Source organism: Haemorhous mexicanus, chromosome 15, assembly GCF_027477595.1.
Source record: "Haemorhous mexicanus isolate bHaeMex1 chromosome 15, bHaeMex1.pri, whole genome shotgun sequence".
Classification (NCBI taxonomy): Eukaryota; Metazoa; Chordata; class Aves; order Passeriformes; family Fringillidae; genus Haemorhous; species Haemorhous mexicanus.
The window spans coordinates 12,586,542-12,602,383 of record NC_082355.1 but is presented as its reverse complement, the minus strand read 5'-3'; positions in this window follow the sequence as shown (position 1 = coordinate 12,602,383).

The window sequence follows — 15,842 nt, the reverse complement described above, 5'->3', positions numbered from 1 at the left end:
TCCCTGAGCACTGATGGAGCAGGGAGCCTGCTCTCCTTCCCTGATCACTGATGGGGCAGGGAGCTCAGCGTGCCCCAAGCAGCTGCCGTGACCTGAAGGAGCTTTTAACAGCAGCCTCCTCCCAAAGTTATAGATTTATAACCACAGAGAAATCATTCATGGGCACAGTAATTGCTTGCAAAAGAAGCCTGAACAATGCCTGAGTCCTCTCTAAAAGCTTCCATTGCCATCCTTGGTGTCGAGGGCTGGCCTTGCACTTTTGTACTGAAAGTGTGTTTGCAGAAGACAGGATTTGCCAGCTACTGCTATGGGCAACAAAGCTAGGAATAGAATGGGCCCTCTGACTCTTGCAACATGGAAATTGGTTGTAAAGAGGCATAACAACCCAAATGCCACCCGTGGCTGCCATAATGGCCAGGTTTCAGCGTCCAGCATAGGTTAAAATGTTATCCCAAATGGCAGTCAGAGAGGATGGAGACAGCTGGGGCCACTCTGGGACCACATCTGAATCCAGGTGTTGCTGCACACTGAGACTGGGGTGCAGGAAGGACAGTGCTTCTACAAGCACTGCAAGATTGGCTCCAGGAAAATGATAAAGCCAGAGAAGAGCTGCACAAAAATGGCACCACTGTTATGGTACCAAAATCATATTATGCCCTATAGCTGATCCATGTATTTATAGGAGTCACAGAGAAAGTAAGACACCAAGTCCTGACACTCTGGACAAAAACAAAGCTCTTCTTTCAGCAACACCGATTTTTTTTTTTTTCCTAAAGAGTTTGGCATGTGAAAAAATGGAGCCTCAGTTTGATTCAGTCTTCCATGTCCATGCTGAAATCCAGGGACCCTTCCCTTCTAGGAAGCAACAGGAAATAAAAGAGGGGTATTTGGAAATATATTTCAAAATTAATAATGTTTCAAAGCTTGTCTCTGAAACTTTTTACACGATGAAATTTATTTAATTTTAAAAACTGAGAAGACAAAGTTTTATTAAATTAATAAAATTATCTCCATATGAGCAATTTCAAGCCCACTTTCAAGCAATCTTATTTTGATGCCAAAAAAAAAAAAAAAGGAAGAAAATTTAAAATCTTGGACTAATATGTACATATTTGAAGGCACTTTTTACTTCAGCCACTGATCTAGAAGTCAATACTTCACTCAGCTCTAGGACCTAAAGAGAACTATCTCAAGTATTTGCCCAAAGGACTAAACAAAATCACTTGTATAATTAATGTGATTTTCTAAGAAGAGTAGACTCAATACATTTGAGAATACCAATGTCTCTTAAGACAGGAGTTTTCTTCACAAGCTCATCTTAAGAAGATTCCTCTGTACTTCTTTCCTATGCATGTGTTCCAAGAAGCACTTAATGAGCTTCACAGAGTTACTAAAGAAAAAATAGTCTAACTACTTGCTTTCTAGTTCTCTATTGAATTTCTTATTAATTAACATATTAATGCTCTTTTTTTTTCTTAAATTTAACTTGAAAGGAAGCAAGAACTTTTCAAATTAAGTAATGAGACAAGAATGCTAACAGCTTTTTTCACCCTATTAATTCAGATACTCACTAAAATCTCTGAGGTTTTTAGGGAGTAAGATAAGAAAGATAGCAATGACAATGTTTCTATTTTTATGAAATCTACTTGTAAAGCCACGCTCTTTCACTGGTGGAATTTTTTATCTGAAAGAAATTAAGTCAACCTTTTTTGTTTTAATGCTACAAATGCTTTAAAGCATATACTCAGACCTGTAAATCTTGATGGTCTTGTACCAGCTCTGGAACAGTGCTCCACTGGAAGAGTGGCAATGGTCCTGAGGGATCACTGTCCCCAGGCTCCTGGAGGGAGTTTCCTCTCTCCAAGTCTGGCTCCTCTCCACCAACCTTCACACATATATCTGCACTCTCTGGAGATTTAACAAGGATAAAGAATGCTTTTATAAGATGGTCACAGAGATTTATTTTTCTTTCTTATTGTTTCTTCAATAGCTTACACTGTTTCCTCTATGATTATTTACCCATGTAATCCTACTTGAAAGAGTAATTCTTGTTTCCAGACTGAATCCAGCTGCAGAATGCAGTGACCAGGATGTCCCATGATCAGCCAGCTTGAGCAGATAACAAAACCTGAACAAAAAACCCTTAGCAAAACCTGAACACAGCCATCCCAACTTCCCTGTGTCTTTCAGATTAAATTATATGCCCCCAACACCCTTCCAGGCTGAGGACAAAAGACATGAAGCAACAGTTTCTTTCAGCACAGCATAGCGGGGGAAAAAAAAAAAAAAACCATAACAAAAAACAGAAGCAAGAAAGCATATTCAGTCTTGGCTAGAAGGGAAGATAAGTTTTCAGCTATATGAAGCCCATGCAGGAAATCTGTTGGGGCAGGAGGACCAAAAAAGCATTTGGGATCTGGTTTCTCATCCATGTGAATAACAACCATACTAGAGGAGTCTGGATTAAACACCCCATTTCTGACAAAGAAAATCTTTTAGGTCACCACACAAGCTGTTCAATGCAAAGCTAATGTCTGTTAAAAAATTTGTTTACATTTTGCTAAAAATTGAAATGTACCTTAAATGTGCTGTAGTGCCTTGGTATAGGAAAAGAACAGATGGAGCTTTCTCTAGTCAAACCTCAGCTTGAAAGACACTCAGCTTGTAGAGCTGAAGCTTAGCTGGTGGTGCACTTCATGTCCTTCATGTAAAATATTCTGTCACTTTTAATTTTGTACCTTGTTTACTTTCTCTGTTACAAAAGAACTGGGACTTGTTTTTAGCAGCTCTGATTAAGTTTCTATTGATTTTCGAGATAGGAAATGGAACTTTCAGATTTCCCACATGAATTTAAAGCAAGTCAGATATTAACCTCGAGGTAAAACATCTGCCATGACATTCCAAGAATAGACAAGTACTATCTCAGTGAAAACAGCATCTGTGCTCAAATCTCAGTGCCTGGGAGTTGGAATTGGAGAACAATGCAAGCAGCAGGACTGTATTTTCACATGTGTCAAACCACACATGAGCACACCCACATTTACTGACATTTACATTCACTCATGGATTATCACACACAGGAAACTCCCTTCATGTACACACCCCTCAGCTGTTACAACACTAATGGCTAAATGAGACAGAGATGGTGTCAAGGGGAATTTAGAAGAATGAGAAAGCTGATCCAGAGATGGAAAAGCTTATTTTTTAATGCCACTGTTAATGTATCTAACCATAAAATGGATATTAATTATTTTTGAGGATCCATGTCTCCTTTCTTGTCCTGTAACAACTGCCAATGTGTACACACATTTTCTAGTTTAAAGCTTTCATTATCAGATCTATCCCTGGTATAGGTATTACTAGGCAGTATTTAATTTTTTTCAATTACTAGGCAGTAATTAATTACTAGGCAGTATTTAACAGAAAATAAATATGCAACGTGGAGTCTGAAATACATGCCATCTGCAACACCTACTGGGCTGAAAACTTTTACCTTCAAGCCTTTGCACTGGTTTTTCCTATCATGGTAGTCTTCTTTAAAATAGTTGTTTGGACATGTTTGTGATATTGGTGAATATTTTCAGACTAGGCACACTGGGTGTGGTTCTGAAAACAGAGTCCATGCAAAATGAAGGAAAAATTCAGAGAAAAAGAAAAGAGGCAAAAATTATCTTTAGAGATGGAGATGAAACATTTTTAGTTCTTTTCTATCTTGTGAAACAGCCATAACTCTTACACTTGCTAGTGTTTAAAATGTGTTCCTGTCCAGAGCTAGAAGGTGCCACCTATTTTATTTGACAAACAAGTGAAGGGAACAATTTCAGTGGTATTCATGGACTTTTAAAAGTGAATTATGCCTACTGTCAAGAGTGATCCCACTGAGCTTCTCCTCTGACTGGAGACAAACTTGGATCCTGCCTACAATGCCCTTGGCAAGAGGAGGAGTCTCTGCAGCTGCTGAAAGCATGGTTTATACACCCAGAGCTATGAAAAACACAGCTGGTCAGTGCATTCAAACACCCCTGAAAGCAGCTTTGATCAGAGTACAGCACCTTTGAAATGTATTTTAAAAAAAACAAAACAAACTTTTATTAATGACTTAATCTTCCAGTCCTGAATGCTACTATTAAAGCTGGCAGGTGAAAGGATATTTGAGGGGTTTTAGGAAACTCACTGATCCAAGAAAATCAACTTCCCAAGGCATGGAAAACATTACACAGGGGCTGGAAAATTTAAAACTATTTTCCTAATTTGCATGAATCTCACTTATAAACTTACACAACTGTTGTATACCAGGTACATCATCTAGCAGAAGGCTTTTAAATGGCACTTTTAAAAAGATGAAAAAATAGCAGTTTTTAACTGTCATGGTTGTATTAGAAACAGCTGACCCAGCAGCAAGCCATAGATGACAACAAAGGTCAAAACTTAATGAGCAGATTAAAGTAAAAAAAAATGAAATAAAGATTGTTTGGCATCTACTGTTATTGTTTATAAATGTGCTTTATCACCATAATCTGCTTATCAATTAAAAGTGTAAAATCTCGTGGGACATTTTTACAATTCCAAGTTGTTTTTTTCTCATTTGCTGGAAAACTGAAACTGTGCTGTCGCTTTCCCTAGCAGTGATTCAGGGAGCCACAGGCTGTCCCTGCTCAATGCAAGGCCCACTATTGTCCCAGATTTTCAGAAAAGGATTAAACTAAACTGAAAATCATACCTCATATCACTGATTAATCTAAATCTCCTCTGCTTTCTCAGAGCAGACTGCAGATGTTAAAAGGATCGTGTGTGAGAGAGAGAAAGAATGTATGGGTTGCAGAACACATAATAAAAATACAATAAATGCAAAGCAAGAAAACTGACATCACTGAGTCCCACATGTGCACCTGCTGGGTGACAAGGTGGATATTTGGAGGAGGGCAGTTACCACCACTCCTAACTCCATGTTCTTGGGACTGTACTTCCCAAACGACCCAGAGATTAGACCAGGTGGCTGAAATAAAGCATTTAATTTTGAAAAGAGGTTAAAAAATTATTGTGGAGAATTCTCTAATACATTCCTACTGCTATCAAATTATTAGTGAGAAAGGAACCTAAACTTGGAACCAAATTTTATCTTTTCCATATCAACATAGTACAATTTTATTTGCTGATTGCCTCTGTAAAGATTGCAAGGTACATGTAGTGAGACCAGAGATGATCTTAAGCATCAAAAATATTTTTTGGAAAGGGGGTTTCCACCTGGACAACTTTGTGATGTTGACATTCACTGAAAAGAACTCTACAAGTTTCCATTTGTGTACCTAACAGAAACCAGACTTCAGCAATGACAGAGAGCCATTTTGCATCTCAAAAGACTGGCAACTCCTCTGAATTTGTCAGAAAAATAAAAGTTGAATAAAATCTGTGTGTACAGGTGTGTGCAGAGCATTACCACGCTACTACTCACATTCTGCAGGAGATTTGCATTTCACAAATTATCTACAGTCACAGGTCATCCACAATTATGTGTGAAAAGAAAATAAGGATGAAATCATCAGCTGTTCCTCAGCTGTTTTTTTGTTAGCAGTGTAGGGTCATCTTACCAGCACCTTCCTCTGGCTGTCATGAAACATTCCCACTGGTTTCCCATCCATGCACTGGAAACACAGGAGTGTCCAGAGCAGGCAGTTGGGGTTTGCTTTTTATTGCTGTGCCCTACTGAAACTGAACAAATACAGCTGAAAGAAGTAAATAAAAACAAATAAAAATGATGCTGGTTTAAATCTTCCATTGAACTAGACTCAGCCACATTTGAATTGCACATGTGAGCAGCCCATTTATAGTCACTTCTCATGAGCATTCAGTTTACAGGCACAGATGTTCAGGGAAAATGCATTTTAATCTCAGGATGAGATAATTTAAATATAGCCTTCTGTGAACATTCATACCAGTCAGGGAACAAGAAAAACACCAATCAAATTATATGACTAATCATTTCTAAGTTGTGCACGGATGTATTTGAAATTCAGATGGCACTCTGAGATAAAGTCCTCAAAGCTTTAAGGAACATTCAAGTCAAGGGCTACGTGCTCATGGGGATTTTAATAATGGCAGAAGATTCACCCATGTTCACACAAATGGCTCAAAAAAGATTATCAGAACAATTTGAGAAAAGTTATTTGAGAAAAAACTATCCTTAAGGGAGAGTTTTAAGGAATGGACGGCTTTAGGGAATCTCTGGTGAGACTACAATACTTTGATGTTTAATAACCTTCCTATAAAAGCAGATATTCAAACAGTAATGACTGAAAATTTACAAAGAAATTACTCAATCTGAATGAAGATTAAGAATGGGATCAGCTGGAAATACATCTTCCACCAGCATTCTCCAGGCTGGAGGGATTCAGATCCTTTGACTTTCCAGTCTAATGAATCTCACCAGTAGTTGACAAGTAATCCTTTTCAACAAGGAATTCTCCTTTTCAAGGCAGCCTCCCTGCTCCCTTGCTCTCAGCAGGCTGAGGCTAGGGGTGTCTGCAGTTAGAATGGGCTGTTCCAGACCTGCCACCCCTTCCCATTTCCTACTGGGAATGCAGCCAAACTGCCCCAAGACCACTGCCTGCCCCTCCTCCTGTCAGACTTCCATCTGGAGGAAGTCACTTCAGAGAAACGTCAAAAAGAGACAGAAGGTATGAAAGTGAAAAGAAGACAGCAACACTCCTTTTCAGAAAACTTTTCTATGACACATGACAAGTACCTATTTCAAATGTAAATAAGTTGGAAAATATTTTTAAAAGATCAGCATAAAACATAAAGGCTATTTTGAAAAACACATATTACAACATAAAATATGGGAAAACAAGCAGAAATGTCTGTGTGGGAGCTAATGAAATTGCTTTCTTGAAAAGCTCATTCTGCATATGAAGCCACCCAAGCAATCCTCAGTACATTTGCCTTTTCTTTCGTTTCTGTAAGTAGGCACGAGGTAAATACATGAGGGTATTGTTAAGCCTCAGGTTTGGAAAGTGTTCTGTGATCTTAGAATTGTAATTTCCAGAAATGGTAAAACCACTGCTGTTATTGTACCTGGACTTCACAAAGTATCAAAATGTGCCATTATGCAATGTAAATAATTGTCTTAATTAGACAGACGGCTGATTCTGATCAAAGCTAACTGGAAACAGACTTTCATACACTTCTTCCATCTTCAGACAATTCTTTCAGGGCATGTGGTGATATCCCCAGGAATGTATGTACATGGGAGGTATTTCTGTTGTTAATCAAATTTATAGAAGAAAGTACTGATACCCATTTAACTTGTTTAAATTGGCATAACTCTTGGCACTATGCCACACTTCATTCCAGGCCATGGTGTCCCTCTAAACTACCTTCCCAACAACAGACTGAGTGTAGGGCCATCTATTCTTGGGACAAAAGATCTTTTGACAAAATCAAAAGATTTTACTAAATCAGTGAAGGTATCAAGCAGCAAGTTAGTGCAAAGTTACTTTCCAATCTTTTTTTGTTGGTTCAAAAGCTCAAGGTTACTTGATTAATCTATTAGATAATATGTTCTTCCCCAAAGAATGATTAAGATGCCCCCATGGAAAAATCAATTAATTGAAATGAGCATGCTACAAAGGAAGACAAGAACTGTACTCTTAATTCCACAAGGAATATTTTAGGCTTGTTTTTCCAAATAGTCCCACCAAGACCAAAATACTGGGTGAAATGAGAAATATTTTTGTCTTGCCTATGGCTCATTTTTGGTATCCACACCCCAGAGATACATAGAGAACCTGAAGCTTCAGAAAAATTTAATGTTTTAAAATTCTATGTATGAGTAAGAAAAAACAGGCTGGTTTTTGTTGCTTTAGTTCTTCCCAGAATGCTGTTATTTAATTCCATGCAAAAGAGGCATAACACACTCTGTTCTTAATTAGTTCTTGATACAGCTTATCTGCTTTCATGAGGGTTTGTCAGCACAGCATGAATCAGAATCATTGGAGACCACTACTTAGCTTGAGTTTATGCATGATTTGTCTTTAAAAACAGATTGGTTTGAATTGTTGGATTGCAGAGTAATTGCAGACACTATTGACTTTATGTAACAGGTCAAATGTGATTGGGATGCTCCCTTTTCAAGTGCAGTACTTATCCTTGGGAACACAAAGCTTCACATGTATTTAAAACCATAAGTGGCACATATCTGCAGAGTTTTTTGTTAGTAAGTTTGGAAGTCATTTATGAGTTGAAAGCCAGAAATGGCAATCAAAGACAAATGAGGGGGGAAAAAAAACCCCAAATTTGTTTCCGCTGCTAAATTATTTTGTGGATTATAGATACTGCTAGCAGCAATCTCAAACTCTCAAAGTGCTTTTTAAAGAAATTATTAACACTCACAACACCCTCGTGGAGAAGGTAAATATAACCTAAACATTTTACAGGTGAGGGTGCTGCTGTGCTGGGGGTAATGGGCTCAAGGGCTGGGCAGCTGGGAATGCAAGAGGAGGATGTGGGCACAGCACAGGTGGTAAATGTGACCCCCATGGCAGGGGGGGTAAATGTGACCCCCATGGCAGGGGGGTAAATATGACCCCCATGGCAGGGGAGTAAATGTGACCCCCATGGTAGGGGGGTAGATGTGACCCTCAGGGCAGGGTGGTGGATGGGACCCCCATGGGAGGGGGGTCAATGTGACCCCCAGGGCAGCCCTGGTGCCTGGGCCAGCTGCTGCAGTGCCCCCAGACCTCTGGACACTCTGCCAAGGCACCCCAGCACCCACAGCTGAGGGTCAGGACAGGGCTCAGGATTTTTATCCCTGCCTGCCTTGGGTGTGCTGTGGGCCTGCAGCTCCTGACCAGCAGCTGGACTGCAAAGCTCCATGCTGCAAAGTACCTGCAGTTATTCTGAGAAGGGAGAAGGGTGAGTCCCCTCCCTCATGCCCTGACAGCACAATCTGCCAGCACCTTCATGTCCTTCATGGCCACATCCTCAGCAGGGCACAGGCTAACAGGATCTGCCCAGGAGCTGAAGAGATTTTGCTTATTAATTGCACAGCTAATCCAAAGCAAAGGAAGAAAAAAAACCAGTTTTCTATTTATGTTTCCCCAGCAATATTTTGTAAACTTTAAACATACATAGGGGTTTGGAACACAGCAGTAATGGGAGAGGCATTTCTCTTGTGAGGGCTGTGGTTCCTTCCCAGGAAATCCTACAATGCTCCACACTCATGGGCACGATCCTGCAAATGCTGGCCATGAAGAGCCCCTGTGGCTCCAGGGGGAGCTGAGCTTGAGAAGTTTTGAAGCTTTTAACAATATTAGACTGTAACAGACCCCTGGGGAATCTGTGAACACACCAGCCAACGCAGAGCACAGCAAACACTGCTCTCACAAGATGTGGCACAGGCTCTGCTATCCACAGGGAGCAGAGAGACACCTGAGAATGGCCAAACACACACAAACATTACCACACCTCAACCCCAGGAATGCCAGCTCAGGGTGAGCTCTGCCTCCAAGGACTTGGGTCAGCATGTTCTTTGGCAGAATAACACAACAGGGACATGAAGTTCAGGGTGCTGCTAAGTGCCACTGCTTTTAAAATAAGCAACTGGAGTGTAATCCTAACATTTAACCAGGGTAAAACTCTGTAACAGTGTCCAAACTGTGGCATGAGTATAAGCACACTTGTACTGCTGTGGACTGAGACCACTTCCAAGCTTCAGGGTGGGTACATAGGTCTTGCACAAAATATTATTTCAACTTACAGTTTACAGATCTTATTTCAGACACCAGAGATTAAATTTCTTTAATGAAAGGTCAACAATGCTGCACAAGTTTGGTCTCTGTTGTCAAGGAGGGAAAAGGACAGTGTCACATGGAAAACAGGATGATGAAATTACTTAATTTTGATTTATTAATAAAACATGATAGCCACATTTGCTATGCAATTAAAGGTTGTATAGACATGAAAGTACAGAACAGATGAACTTATTTTGCATGAGCGAGTTCTACTATGACATTCTATAACTCACACTGTGTGATTTTGTAAACCAAATAATTTTCTTTAAGTTTTATTTATGTGCATATGAAATGTAATATAGCCAAATTTGCTCCAAATATGAGGGGAAAAAAAGTTAAATTTGCAGAGAATTAAAGAATATTTTGTCTTTTAACTATGAAATACTTCTTAAAAATACTATATTAGAAATCATATTTGGAGTACTAGAAAATGGGTTTTGCTTTTATTAATAATTCTGTCTTTAATAGTAGTATTTGTATTTGTGAGGTTTTTTCTCTCCTTGAACTACAAACCAACCAGGTTCATAAAATGCTGACAATCAGGAGGAAAAAACATCTCACACAAAAGTTCAAGTCTTCTTCCCTATCTTGCTTCAGAACTCCTTAAAATTAGTGGAAAAGGAGATGAAGGTAGATTTCTCCTTTTCAGGGTAAGTTTTTCAACAAGCACAGCCCGGGTGCTGCCCTGACCATCCCTCCCAGTCAGAGCCATCCCTCAGTGCACCCGTCCTGCCCAGCAAGCCCAGCCCTGCTGGATCCTCAGTGCTGGCCCTAACCAGTCATGTGCCTGCTGATCATCACCTCCTCAAACAGAGGACACTCCTAAATGGGGTTTTTTCCTTCCCATTTTTGTGAAAGACCTTTTTACTAGGAGCCATTTGGCAAGAAATCCACAAGGTCATCTGTAATAGAAAAAATAATGGGCTAATTTGAAAGCTGAAGCCCAAACATTTGCTTGTAAAAAGTAGGGCCAATTGTCAGCTTTGCAGCCTTGAGATAAGGTATCTATTTTGATAGATTAGAGTCTCCACATTGTACCTTAGGACTGCAAACTGGAAAAAGAGACATCTCTGTGGGGAAGCTCACACAGGGAACTGGCAGCCCTTGCTCAGGCTCAGCCATTTTGCTGGTCAGTATTTTGACAACTACTTTCTGCATTGAAGGAATCTGACAGGTTTTATAATCTACTGTTTAATTTCTAAAATAAATGCCCATTTCAGTGGAATCATTATCTAATAGTAGAATAGCCTACACTGCTGTAGCATGTTGCTATGCTGGGAATCATAAAGGAATTACTGTTTTTCAAGGACACAGTGACAGCGACTTTGAAAAATCACATAAAAAATGTTTACTGAGAAAATCCAGAATTTAATTTGTGCAATGTCTCATGGCCTAATTTTCTGAATCTGCTTAAGTGAAAACTGAAGACCAGACTGAAAACCAGACAGAAATACATATTATGAATTTAGGTGAGAGAAGAACCTTAAATAATACACTTATTTTAGAGTAAGACTCTTATGTTGCTGGGAACCATCCCTTATGATAGCTAAAATGTTGTACACAAATAAACTCCATCTAAACATATCATTAATACTGACACAGCTTAGGTCTTCTACAATTTTCTTCCAACATGCTGTACATTTCCATCTAGAACATGGCATTAAGAAAAATGAAAGCTTTGTGCAGTATAATAAACATTTCTGCAGAAGTCTATGTAGTATTTCTGCTTTACATCATGATTCATTTATCAACCTGAATTAGGCTTTTGAAAGAGGAAAATGCAGCTTTGCAGTTCAGTACCTTTTCTGGTCTTTTCTTGCAATAACAAAATTGCTTAATGTCATTTCAAGTTCATCCTGTTCCATGCACACATGTAGGCAGAGCTATGGGTAATTCACTTACACAGTTCAACATCTCCTTTGTCACAGATGGTAAATGTGCAGATTTTTCCCTCAAGGAAAGAAACTCTTTTATAAAATAATTGTATATTCTGCTCATTTTTTTTTTCTGTCACTGATGCTCTTGTATTGTTATTATACTCTGTCAAGCTGGTAATTAGCATTCAGTCTCCATCTGACACAAGCACAGCTCTCAATCCTCCTTAAAAATCCCTTAGGACACACATGGTAAGTAAAATAATGTGATCCAGTAAGGGGGGAAAAGTACTAAAACAATAGTAATAATAATAATAATGATAATAATTATAAAAATAAAATATAATAATAATTTTAAAAAGAACAAATAAAAAACATGAGACAGTGCATAACCACAGGCTGCTTTTGTCATGCAGTCAATGCATGGCTCTTTTTCAGTGAACTGCATGGAGCTAATCCTGCTGTGTGGAATAAGCTTTCAGAATGCTACAACTGTCTTCCTGCAGCTGTCCTTTGCTTTTCCTACACAAAGATCTAAATCCTCTTCCCAGTCTCACCTTTCTTCCAAACTTCTAAGGCACACAATGCATCTTTTACACACAGTGATTGCCCCTCCTCCATTTTCAGGTCTCTTGAGTGACTAATCCTTTCCTCTTCCCAGACGAGTCATTTTTTGGACAGTGTCACCTGTGATACTTGAGGCATCCTATTGTTCTGAACAACTCTAACTAGATTATATCATTCTTGGTAAAATGATAATGTCACTTTAGAGCTCTGTGCACCTACCAGAATTCTTCCACTTTCAGCAACAATGCCGTCACTGGAAATAAGAAGAAACAGAACTTTCCTTCTACTTCCTACAATATCTTCTTTTTCAATGATTTCTGCTTGAAGTGACTGGTGTGATCAAGGGTAGGCCTACTCCAGACATCCTGTAAGACTAGTAGCAGCACACAGTAATTTTTTGTTGAAGCTGTACCCTCACAGGCTCGTGCTCTCCCGTAAGGCAGGCAGGATGTGCTGAAGATGCTGGTGTTGCCCCCAAACTCTTCCACATTTACCCAAGGTGGTGAGTCAGTTTTCTACCTTTGTACTCATGCAGCAACAGGACACACAGAGCAGTAATTCCCACTGAAACTGATGGTTTAATATCATCCCAGTATCCTAAAGCCACCATGGAAATGACAACAAAAAGAGGCTTTCACCTCGATAGCCAATCAGTATGAAAGATTACCAGGCCAGACCTCAGAAGTCCAATGGCTCTTGGCAGTCATGTAGGAAGGTGGAGAGTCAGGGATGAAAAAAATCTGCAACTTGAGAAAACCCTGAATTTCTCTGAATATCAGGTATCTTAATTTTGTGATGTCAAAATATGGTCTGTCATACAAAAGCCACTGAATTGATACATTTGTGCCTTAAAATAAGAATACCAATTGTATGCTAATATTAGCTAACGGTCTGGTCTGGCACTATAAGTCTTGGCATGAGTCTTAAAGCCTAGAAAAACTCCTGCAGCTGACAGAACATGTGTATGAGAGACACCTGGCAGGTCATTGCCACCAAGGTGTTGAGTAAGGAGCCCCTGGAGGTCTCCATCTGCTCATCAGATCTCCTCCCCTACAGCGAGGTAACACCACGAGTGTGAGCACACAGGAGCTGCTTTATTTCACTGCACAGACATTTCCCAGGCCTCCAGCTATGCATTTGTCCAAAAGGAGAAAATCTCTTGACACCATTGCTAACCAATGTAATTTCTAAGTGTAAAATGCACTCATAGAATAGTTCAAGGATTTAAGAAATATTGGGTGGGAAGAAATACCTCATTCAGAGCAAATTCCTGTGAAAATGAGATCAGTGTGGGGATGCCTAAGCTGCACTATTTTCAGTGTTTAATGAAGCCCTGCCTATTTTCTCTTATTAACTGCCTGGGATGTTGTGTGAAACACCAACCTGTAACACTCAAATATCTAGCACAACCAGCACCTGACACAAGCAAGCATCACACTGAGAAAACAAATTATAGAGTCAGCTGAAAATACTTCCCTAGACACAAATAAAAAAAAAAGGAGGAAGAATGATATCCAACCCCTTCTCTTTCTGCATGTCACAGACTTAGAAGGTTTTAGGATTATTTTGTTAATTCAGAGTGCTCTCTCCTCTCTTACTAATAACTTTATCTTTCATTAGGTGAACCAAAGAGGAAGATTAGGGACTCTGTTAGTCTGAGATTTACGGTTACAGTGATTTTAAACACATGAAAACCATCTGCTGCAGCATCCAAGAAGGAACTATTGCATACCTAAGTTGAGAAAATAAAACATTAGAGATGGATTTTCTGCTTTTTGTAGAAGAAAAGCCCTGCCTCTTCCTGATGTCTAACTTCAGCTTCTGTACAATATTAATTTATTACCAAGCTAACAAGTCACCTTCAGAGCACATTTCTGCTGTATCTGCTCACATGTTTACACTTTCCATGTAGCCAAATTCCCTTTTCTAGGATCTCAAAAGTTCAGAGTTCCAAAAGGGGGACCTGGCAGAAGGAAGGAGAGGAGCAAATGCCCAGGCTCAATATTGCTGCTCAGCCCTTTGGGCCATGTGGCTCTCAGGTGGCCTCTGTGTAATTTTAGGTGGCAATATATCACATCAGAGGATGTTTCAATGGCATTTCATCTCAGTGACTCCCCCACAATTCCCATCGTGGGCAGGAACCATTTTTCACAGAGCTGTATATTGCATGAAGAGGAAGACATTTATCTTTGTAAATATAAGTTCATCTTCTACTGTACAAGTTTATGCATCTGCATAAGGAGATGTTACTTTGTGCTGGGGATCTGGCTGCTGTTAGAGCACAATTCCTTTCTGGAAATGACACTGGCTTTGTGGCATTCCCCTAACAACTCTGGGGCTAATTCCACTCAGCCTGGGGAGAAACAAGGGAAGTAAGCTACAATAATGATGTGTTCCCCCTGCAAAGGCACAGCATTTTATGGGCAAAACCTCCTGGGATGCCCTCTTTTTTTAACTCTTGTGCTTGCTTGGAAGAGTGGATGGTTAGGCTGTGAAGGAGCCATAGTCTCAGTCCACCAAAATGCTTGGCTCTTTGCTATTTTAAATCCTACTTTCTCTTTCTGAACTTCTCTGAGGATATCTTTAAATTATATATCTGACATCTACCTTTCTTTCTATCTTTAAGTATCCACAAATGAATGGATAGAAATTTCTGACTGTTAAGAGTAAAAATCTGTGTCACATATTTCCCATATTTGATTACACTTCTTTCATCACGTATGTGAAATAGCAGATTTAAATAATATAATATTTCTCTGGACTGTGCACTGACCTGTGTAAAACAACCTACCAGAGAGTAATCCTCTTTCATTGAACACCAATTTTTCTGATGCCTTCAAGGCAAAAAATGTAGACAGCCCAGTTTTCAAAGTCACAGAGAAAAATATCTTCATAGATTTATGAAGGGAATGAACACAACTTTGCTAACCAACCACTTCCATGCATTCTAATGGCAACATGTTGCAATTAATAAAACAAGCATGTCCCATACTGGGGGAAAATGCTGACCATGCCAGAATAAGTGGGCCATATATTGTCCAAGCATGTAAATAGATTAAGTGACAGCATAATTAATCCTCAGTACATAATCAATGAGGAACAGAAAGGCCTTGTGAAAAATTGAAGACATCAGAATGAGACTGAATTTTCCCAGAGCTAAAATGTGGAGTCACTAGTCAATGAATCCTGCCTCAGGAGACTGTAACAAATACAGAGAATCAGCTCAAGGACAGCCAGAGTTGTAAATTGAGAGCTATAAAAAAATAATAATCTAACAATTGTGCCAACATGTTTATAATTTATAGGTTGGTGGTACAGGTGAGAAATAGGGGTTAGCAGTCTGTTATAATCTGAACTTGAGTCAGTAAAGCACTGCAGAACCTCTAAATCACCACTTCTTTCATTTCACATAGTTTAAAAACATATAATAAAACTATCAGACAAAGCCACTTTCTTTCAGGGTTTGAAACTGGAGCTGTGGATACCAAACTGTTCAAAGTTAGAGTGCTGCTGGGGAGTCCAGCAAAGGAAAGCTCTTAATTTTCCTTGTACTCTTTTCTTTTTCACACTGGGCACTTGCCATAAAAGTATAAAAAGCACAGGGGTCTTTTTG